The sequence below is a fragment of the Vipera berus genome, assembly GCF_964194415.1.
Source record: "Vipera berus genome assembly, chromosome: 2".
Taxonomy (NCBI): domain Eukaryota; kingdom Metazoa; phylum Chordata; class Lepidosauria; order Squamata; family Viperidae; genus Vipera; species Vipera berus.
This window is the reverse complement of record NC_138203.1, coordinates 138423563-138434200: the sequence shown is the minus strand read 5'-3', so window position 1 is coordinate 138434200 and position 10638 is coordinate 138423563.

Below are 10638 nucleotides of genomic sequence, written 5' to 3'. Positions count from 1 at the left end.
TATCATTTGATTTTTAACTAGAGTTGGGAAACTTTTTTGTTCCATCTCAAACTGGAAATAGCTGTTTCATTTTACCAGAAGTAATCACAATCCTTCCAAAAGGTCTGAACAGCAATTTCAAGCTTAAAATATTTCCATTTAAAGCTGTTTTCTCAAATCTGCACAATTTGCTTAGTGTTGTGTAAGAGATGGGTCTCCTTTTATAAACCATGGATAAGGAAACTAGGAATAAAGTTCTGAATTCCACCCTTTGTCTTGTGTCCAGGTGTAGGCAAGGAAGGTAGAGTCCTTTTTGCATCCTGATTACTACAAGGCATAAACTTTTACAGTGGTTATCATCTAATTAAATCTACAAATATTTGTTCTGTTTCTAAACCTCAGGGTTTCAGGTTAATACTCTTATATGGAAAAAAAGTATTCTCAGCCCTTTTATCTTCCAGATGTTTTAGATTATACTTCAACAATCTCTTAATAGAGTATGCTGAGTAGGATTGATAGAAGTTGAATTCCAATGTATCTGGAAGGTATCAAGATTATCTACTACTGTTGTAAGCCTTATGGGTATCTCGGAAAGCACAATGCAGGGTTCTGACCTTAGTTCTTCGAATTTTGGCTTATTTATTTAATCAAATTTACATAGCCACCCATCTCACAAAAATGACTCATACAACAATTGCTAAAAACAATACATATCTAAAAACAGGTATTTAAAAATATAAAAATCAACAATAAAAAGAGAGATTAATTCAAACTAAAATACACGCAAACCCCAAGCACAGAGACAGTGAGTACATCCACTCAATAGTGGAGCCATCTAAACAAGTCTGGTTCCCATGGCATAACCAGATCTTGAGGGACTTTCACAACATCAAAAAGGAGGGAGATGACCTAATGTTAAGGTGGGGTACATGTCTCATCATGCACTTTATTAGCAATACTTATGACGACTCCAGGAGTCTATAGTGTAACTTTTCATCATTGTAATAAAGCTTACTAAAGCTTAGAAGAAAGTTATGAGGATTATGGCTCATTGTTGTAATGCTTGCATTTTTTTTTAAAGTCTGGCTTGTGAAGGTTCTGTTCAGTCAGGTCTGTTAGCTATTAGGAGTAAATCAAGAAGATTTTTTTTAAAAAAATACATCGAATTTGGGGGAGGAACAGAAAACAGAAGCGAAGTCACATACGTATGTGTTCCTTAATCCAGCATTTGGTAATTAACTCTTTAAGGTTAAGTACAGAGTAGGAAAAAAAAGTGCTCCCAAGATAGCATTGTAGGGGCATCAAATGAAACAGATCTGTCTTGCTGCTCATAGAAAGCTATTCCCATGGGCCAAGTGGAAAATCTGGAATTGCAGTCCTTTTGGCTGCAGCACTGAACTCTTGCTTCTTCCTTGTTTTTTGGGGGGTGCGTAACATTCCTAGAATTAGGAAGGGCTTTCAATTTGACTATTTCTCTGCCATGGGGTTTTCCCTCTTCTCCCTTTGGGTTGTCACGTTCATGTTACATAAGAAATGAATCTTGTTCAACATAAATTTCATAACACAGAATCCTCTATCCTTAAAAATAAAAAGGCATATAATTAAATTAACAGGGGTTTTTTCTTAAAGGAAAGGTCGATTTAAAAAGGCTGAAATGCTTTCAAAAAAATGAAAGCAAGAAGAAAAAGAAAGGAGGATGGTAGTCTTTCATCGGCTTCCTCAATACGTTTTCCAGGAGGACAACCCCGTATGCCCGATCATTTCTCTTGACTAAAATGCTTTGCCTATGATTGTGCAGGGTGAACAAGTGGCTCGAAACTATTTTGGGAGTTCATGGGAGCCTGGCTATATTGACTAGAGTTGCTGCTGCTTGTTGTCAACCCACAGCTGGTCCTGGCAATCTAGACTGGGGTTGCTAAGGAACTGGCTGAGCTGCATATTACAGTTATGGCTGTGTTTTGGAAACTTGCTGCTGATGCCAACCTGGCCGTAGGAGTTGGGGTGGGGTTAGGGTTAGGGACAAAGGGAACGCTACCAAGTATCTCAACTGAAGAAACGTCATATCTGAGAGATGTCCTTAGTCTGTACAGGAGGTAAAGTGGAGTAGTTAAAAGGACAATTTTATCTAGGACCAGAGATACTCCAAAACTGCGTAGTACTAATGGAACTACTCAACTTCGTATTCCCAGATATTTAGCACTGATCTTCTCCCATGACCATCAGCAATGTCTTTCTGATGGTGCTCTGCAAAATTCTATAAAATGGAGGGACATCTATGTGTCTATATGCACAAATTAATAAAATCTATATATAAAAATGTATATTCCAAATGAAGTATATATTTCATTGGTTTAGAAGTGGTGGGGTATAGAAAAAGAAACGGATGACCTCTGTGGCATTTGGCCCTTCATCTCTTTCTAAAATGGAGGTCGTTATGTGGGCAGGCAAGAGATTAAGGTTGCCTGCCCACCTTAAGTTGCAACTGTTTCCAATCTAGCTCAAGTCTTGGGATAACAATTAACAATTAAACAATTAAAACTGCACTCCAATAGAAGTGTGTGTGTGTGTGTATGTATATGTATATCTTCTATTGGAGTGGTTTTGTTCTCCCAAGACTGAGCTAGGTTGGAAACAGTTATGGGCAGGCAACCTTTAGATAGATAGAGAGATATAGTTTTAGATAGAGAGAGAGAGAGAGAGAGAGATTGATATAGATAAATATAGATAATCTCAAGTAGCAGTCAGAAGATAGAACGAAAACGCCTTAATCTCACAACACATGGGCAGACTCAAACAGCTTCAGCTGGGAAAATGAGCATCCTAAACCAAGCCAAATCCAAAACCTCTAGGAATTTCTATAAGTTTGGTGTTGAGACAAATCATCCATCAATAGACACACAGAAATAAGCCATACTTAACACAGAACTGAAAAAAAGACAAGGTAAAGAAATAAAAAGACCAGACACACCCCCTCCCATCAGCCAACACCCGGATAAGCAACTTTTAATCCCAGAGGAACAATCCAGCAGAAAGCAATACCCTAATCAAGGAACTGCCAAGAAGAAAAGCACAGCCCCAAAGGCAGGGCACTGTTGGCAAATGTAAACAGGGAGCAAACCTCACACTAGCGCTGATGAGGTTATCTTGTTGGGTAATGAAATGTCTGCAACAAAATAACAAAGCTCTGAGAGCACCAAGGACTCTACAAAGTAATTTCATAGCCTACCGCCCTGCTCACTCTACTTTCCCATTGCAACCTTTCTTACGTCATGAATCTGTAATTGATGCCATCTGCTTATAAAATGGTACCAATGGGGTGGCATCGTTCACGTGAGTAGACTACTCACGTTATCCAAGAGTGCAATTGTTAATTCCATTCGTTCTATGCTTCAATGGATGCAGCGTACCTGATAAGATAACCAGTATGGTATACTATCTAACGTGGATATTAGCAAATACTAAATATCGTTTAGCCACAGAAGTTCATCCAATGACGGGCTCATCTCTCACACACACAAACAGCCCAGTCTACCTCAGAGAGTTGTTATAGGGGGAAATGGAAGTTCTATGTATGTCTTGGAACTGCTGAAGGAAAGGCAGAATAGACATCTAAGGAACATTGAATAGCGACCTTTTCCCTTCTTTTCTTTAAATCGTTTGTTTAACAATGACCTATTGAATATAAGCCAGCATTGACTGAATTGAGACATTGCACTTGGCCAAAACCAAACCATCCACATTATGAATCGGAGTGATGTAAGAATGCAATGATTGAGTTATTACATCATGGCTTTGAAAAAAGCCACAATTGCCTGGGTTCACATAACATGGCAATTCAAAGCCAAACAGGGAGACAAAATCTGCCAATACTTTAGCACATCTATATGGCTGTGTGTGACAGGAATTTATTTACTAAAATATAAAATATTTGTAGGAATTGTAGTACAACACATTTGGAAGTCAACAATTGGAGAACTAAATTCTACTCTGATCATTTTTGCTGCTGGCAAAGTGGTGGAATATTGTGATGAATTGACAGGATACAAAAAACCTGCATATTTCATACTTATTTGGTTTCTCCCGTTTCAATAAACACCATAGTGTTTTACTGTAATGTATTTTTAAAAAATACAGTACTGAATGTAATTATCCATTTGGTCTTATGCACATGTGGAGCTGGGCTAAAACCTCAGATAGTGGCTTTTTGTGCTTGGAGGAAGGAAGATGTTTTGCAATGGACTATTTGGGGATATTGTTTTCTGACTCCAGCTAGTAAGAAGATAGATAGTCCTCGACTTACAAGAGTTCATTTAGTGACCGTTCAAAGTTATGTCATTGAAAAAAGTGACTTGGGACCATTTCTCACACTTACGACCATTGCAGCATTCCCATGGTCATGTGATCAAAACTCAGATGCTTGGCAATTGACTCACACTTATGACGGTTGCAGTGTCCTGGGCCATATGGTCCACTTTTGTGACCTTTTGACAGCTCGATTTGCTTAGCAGTTTGTGAATCTGTTTAACAATTTAACTACAGTGATTCGCTTAACAACTGGGGCAAGGAAGGTCGTAAATTGGGGCAAACCCACTCAACTAATATTTCACTTAGCAACAGAAATTTGGGGCTCCACTGTGGTTGTCAGTTGAGGACTACCTGTACTTTATAATGTTGAGGGGATGAATGTGTGTTGCTAGTTCCCGGATATGAGCTTTTCATTCATTCATTCATTGGGAGGAACAAAGATTGACTCCCTTCTTACTTGGCAAAAACTAGGAGTTGGTGTGCTGTCAAACTCCAGCCAGTGAAAAGAATGTGGGCATGCATCCATGTTGGGGTTTCTGTGGCCAGCAAAGGGGGTGGGGGTGGGGGAAGGCAAATCTTTCAAGTAAAGTCCATGCTTAAGCCTGCTGTGTAATCAAAGATTTATGCTTTGTGCTGCAGTACAACCCCCACCCCCACCCCCTGTAGGAGTTATACTAAAGACTGGTAGGGAGCCATTTTGCTTTGGTGGTAAAATAGACAGCATCAAGGTACACGCTGCTTAAAAAAATGCTCTTATAAAAAACCAAAACCTTGCCTCTCATTTGTGTTGGGAATGTTTAAATCACCCTTGTAATTTTTGAGAAGTGTTTATTCAGGAGCAGCACCTGGACGAAAAAAAATCTGGCAGCCTTATCCCACCCCATGTTCTTAAGGTAGGCTGATGGCTGGATGGATAACCAGTTGAGCGTATATACTTGGGATCCTATACCAAAGAACAATTTCAAAACATTTGTGTGCTGTTTTGGTGGGCTAAAGGTATATCCAGAACAAGGGAACAGTAGAATTAAAAATAGTTTTTATTTGCTTCGTTGTTTGCCTCCCTTCCTTTTGCCCTTGGTGGAAGGATGCTTCTCTCTCTTGGAGTGGCCATTATAATCAATAGTTCAACATCTGGATGACCACATATTCCCCCTTATCTAATATAAGCAACATTTTATCCCTTCACTCCAGCCAATTCAAGCTTCCCCATGCCCTCTCAGACACACCGGAATTCCTAACCATCACAGGGATTCTGGGAACTATAGTCCCAAGAGCTCAAGATTGTTTGGTTGGGGAAAGAAAGGAAGCTGTTTTCATCATCTCCAGTTGCCACCTGACCCTTTTATTAAACAGTATATTTTTGTGGACTCTCCTACTGCATACAGACAGCATCTATTCCTCACATTTCAAAGGGAACACGCTTATTCCAGTGGGATATTTCCTAGACCACATGTGGCTCCTCTTGAGTTGTCTAGGCCCAGAGGTATTCAGCAACCTGCAAAAAGACAGATACAGCTTAAACAATCACATAGCTTCTACATTTAATTAACAATGGCAGCAAATGCTATCTTGTTCACTTTATTACCCCTTGCTTAATCTTTGTCAGTTTTGACATTATTTCACTGACATAAAATTAACAAGGCAATTAAAATGTCCTTTTCCAAAGAATGCTAGACTCATTCTCTCTCCTGGTCTCTCTTCCCCCACCCTCACCCCCACCAGCACATACTGGGGCAGAAGTGGTCTGCCTTTCTGGCTTCAAGGTAGGCATATAGTCCCAGCTGGTAAGTTGGAGCAACATGCGATGCATTTAATAATCATCAAAGTCTAAGTCGGAATAAATAGAATAATCCTTTGAAAGCCAGGATTAGCCCTAGAGAGAACCAGTGCGGTTCTGATTTTCAGAGGCTTGCTCTGCTTCCATGGCTGGGATGGTGTTGTCTTTATTCCCTTCACTCTGATAGAATACTTCTTGAAGGGATCAATAGGGATTAGGATCCTCAGAGGAAGGGAGGTCTTCAGGCATCTCTGTCCTTACTGCAGACTGAGTCTCATAGAGATTCTTAAGCAGTTTCTACTAATCATACAGATGAAGCCGCCATCTTTACCTTACATGATTAATAGAAGATAGCGTGCAAACAAGCCAATGTAGGTTCATTTCTTGCCTTAATTTTTCACTTTAAGCATTTTTTCATATTAAGCAAACAAAACTTTAGTGTTAAGATTATTTTCGGGTTTATGTTTATGTTAGACTTTTAGTGGCTTCCCTGCTCAATGTTACGGGAAATCAGCCTGCTGATTTTCGGGTAACCCGAAGAGTGTTTCAGGGGGTCACAGATTGCTCTTCTGTGAATTAGATCAGGAATATGCTGGGACAAAAGAGTAACAGAGTTGAAGAGAGGTAAGACTCCACTGGATTTGTTTCAAATTGAATTACATTATGAATTTGCTTACTGTCACTGCAGTGATGCTAAATACATTAAAAGATGTAATCTATAGCAAGTGAAAATATGTATGGGCACCTCTTAGTTTCACACTAGATAACTTATGAACTAACTGATGGTACCAAGAAGCCTGATATAGGTGTCATTTGGTGTTGACAATGGTTTAAATAGCTGTTTCTAACTGTGGTTTCAGCTTGTTTTATCCCTGTAAGAGTGCTGTATTTGTACTGTACATCTAATTAATTTACAGAGAGTTTGATCAAGTATGAACCCATCCAACTATGGTTTATTCAATAAAACATGGTTAAGCAAATTATACTTTGGGACGATGTGAACTTAGTCAATGAGCCTGAAACAGTCTAAGGTGGCAATCCTAAATACATAATTCCCAGGGAGTAAATCCAGCTAAAGTTGGTGTATTCGTGCAATATACTTACCACATTCCACTGCAAAAGCTGGGTTTAATCTAAATTGTGGTTGGTTTGTAACAAGTTATGTCAACCCAGCTATTCTGTACCAGATTTACTGTATGTTAAAGTGAAAATAACATTAGATAAAGAAAACATTGACATAAATGAATATTAAGTAAAACTAGATAGCCATCTAATTCATTGAGCCATCTTTTCAGAGATACTGCCTTACCTAAACAGAGAAACAGAATTACTAAAGGTAAAGGTTTCCTCGCACATGCATGCTAGTCGTTTCCAACTCCAGGGGCTCATCTCCATTTCAAAGCTGAAGAGCCAGCACTTGTCCGAGGACGTCTCCGTGGTCATGTGGCCGGCATGACTAGACGCCAAAGGCGCATGTAATGCTGTTACCTTCCCACCGTAGTGGTCCCTATTTTTCCACTTGCATTTTTACGTGCTTTCGAACTGCTAGGTTGGCAGAAGCTGGGACGAGTAACAGGCGCTCACTGTGACGCGGCACTCGGGATTCGACCCACCAAACTACCCAACTTCTGATCGACAAGCTCAGCGTCCTAACCCACTGAGCCACCGCGTCCCTATATAGAATTACTATGGACAGGCAAAAAAGCAGTGGGAGCAGGAGTCGGCTCTAGCTGTCTGCTGGCTTCCCCATTAATTTTTCTTGTGAGAAGCTGAAAGGGCATACCGGAAGTCATAACACAGGACCATGATTAACCGTGTTGCAAGCAGCCACAACTTTATAATTGTAATTGGTTTGAAGATCCTTGAAATTTCAATTACGTGGGAGTAATGGGCTGCACTATAGTAACAACCCAATTGTTGGTAAATTGTTCTCTTTCCTCCCCCCTGTAATAATAAATCTTTTGGAATTTGTGATACATTATAGGTAGGCATAAAAATACACATTATTTGAGTTAATCCCTGTAACTGATATCTTTAACTGAAATTACATTATTCCTTAAACCAGAGGATATAAAAGACTGCACAAGAATGAAGAAGGGAGCCAGTATACACCACATCAATCTTTTCAATGCAAAACAAGTAATCTTCAATTTAGTTAGAATGGGGGGAAAAGCACAAAGGCAGCCAGTCTCAAGAAGAGAAGGTTTCTTCGTGGATTTATTGCTTGCATTTATTTTGGCTCTTCCTCCAGTAAGCTCAAAGTAGTGCAGTGATTCTTCCCTGTTTTATCCTTATAATAACCTATAAAGTAAAATAAGGTGAAAGACAGAAGCTGGGATTGGATAAGTTTAGCCACGCTTAATTCAATCTAAGCAGTCAAGTTTTCATAGCACATTGAACCATAAAGTACAAAGGTTGGAACTTATCAGTATAGGCTTTATCAGCATAAACTAAGCCTGGGTCTATCAGATAGCTGAATAGACATCTGAATTGATTCCACAATCTTTATTAAATGCGGTTTAAATTCAGATATTGATTTAATTCATTGTTTACTTAACTTTAGTTTATTGAAGCCATAACTGGGTTCACACATCAATCAAGCCATATTCCATAATTCACAAATATCATTTCACACAAAACACTTAACAAAATGAAAGTAACTGTAGGATTTAATGTGATGACCAAAAGCACTATAATTCAGAGTTTGGTAACCTATGCTGTCCAGGTATTACTGTTGAATTATCCCTCGCTATTGACTGATTTATAGCTGATTTATACTTTTGATCATAGTTAATATCTGAGGGATATAATTCTACAGTCTCTGTGATAATTGGATCCTTTTATAGAAACTGTCTCATCTTGATAGTTGTAAAGCCTGCTTTTATCAGAGAAAAAATTTGGCCCTTAAATCCAAGTTAAAGCAGCAGAACCTTGAAGAATTTTAATAAAGAAGAGATAAAGGAAAAGACTTCCTTCAATCAAATTCAGCCTCTGGTAGTTTTCTTTGTTGTTGTTGTTAGCTGCGAAGTCGTGTCCGACCCATCGCGACCCTATGGACAACATTCCTCCAGGCCTTTCTGTCCTCTACCATCTTCTGGAGTCCATTTAAGCTCACGCCTACTGCTTCAGTGACTCCATCCAGCCACCTCATTCTCTGTCGTCCCCTTCTTCTATTGCCCTCGATCTTTCCCAGCATTAGGCTTTTCTCCAGTGAGTCCTTCCTTCTCATTAGGTGGCCAAAGTATTTGAGTTTTAGCTTCAGGATCTGGCCTTCTAAAGAGCAGTCAGGATTGATCTCCTCTAGGACTGACCGGTTTGATCGCCTTGCAGTCCAAGGGACTCGCAGGAGTCTTCTCCAGCACCATAGTTCAAAGGCCTCAATTCTTTGGCGCTCAGCCTTTCTTATGGTCCAACTTTCACTGCCATACATTGCAACTGGGAAGACCATAGCCTTGACTATACGCACTTTTGTTGACAGGGTGATGTCTCTGCTTTTTAGTGTGCTGTCTAGATTTGTCATGGCTTTCCTCCCCAGGAGCAAGCGTCTTTTAATTTCTTGGCTACAGTCCCCATCTGCAGTGATCTTGGAGCCCAGGAAAATAAAATCTGTCACTACCTCCATTTCTTCCCCATCTATTTGCCAGGAATTGAGAGGGCCAGATGCCATGATCTTGGTTTTCTTAATGTTAAGTTTCAACCCAAGTTTTGCACTCTCCTTCTTCACCCGCAACAAGAGGCTCTTTAGTTCTTCTTCACTTTCTGCCATTAGAGTGGTATCATCTGCGTATCTTAGGTTGTTGATATTTCTTCCGGCAATCTTAATTCCAACTTTTGATTCATCTAGCCCTGCCTTTCTCATGATGTGCTCTGCATATAAGTTAAATAGGCAGGGCGACAGTATACAGCCTTGCCGGACTCCTTTCCCAATTTTGAACCAATCAGTGGTTCCGTGTCCAGTTCTCACTGTTGCTTCTTGGCCCGCATATAGGTTTCTCAAGAGACAAATAAGATGGTCTGGTACTCCCATCTCTTTAAGAACTTGCCACAGTTTGTTATGATCCACACAATCAAAGGCTTTAGCATAGTCAATGAAGCAGAAGTAGATGTTTTTCTGGAACTCCCTAGCTTTCTCCATGATCCAGCGTATGTTGGCAATTTGATCTCTAGTTCCTCTGCCTCTTCGAAATCCTGCCTGTACTTCTGGTAGTTCTCGATCCACATACTGCTGAAGTCTAGCTTGTAGGATTTTAAGCATGACTTTACTAGCATGAGAAATGAGTGCAATGGTGCGATAGTTTGAACATTCTTTGGCACTGCCTTTCTTTGGAATTGGAATGTAAACTGATCTTTTCCAATCCTGTGGCCACTGTTGAGTTTTCCAAATTTGCTGGCAAATTGAGTGTAGCACTTTTACTGCACTGTCTTTTAAGATTTTGAATAGCTCAGCTGGAATACTGTCACCTCCACTAGCTTTGTTGTTGCTCAGCTTTTCTAAGGCCCACTTCACTTCACATTCTAGGATGTCTGGCTCGAGGTCAGTGACCACCTCATTGTGATTATCAGGGACATTAAGCTCA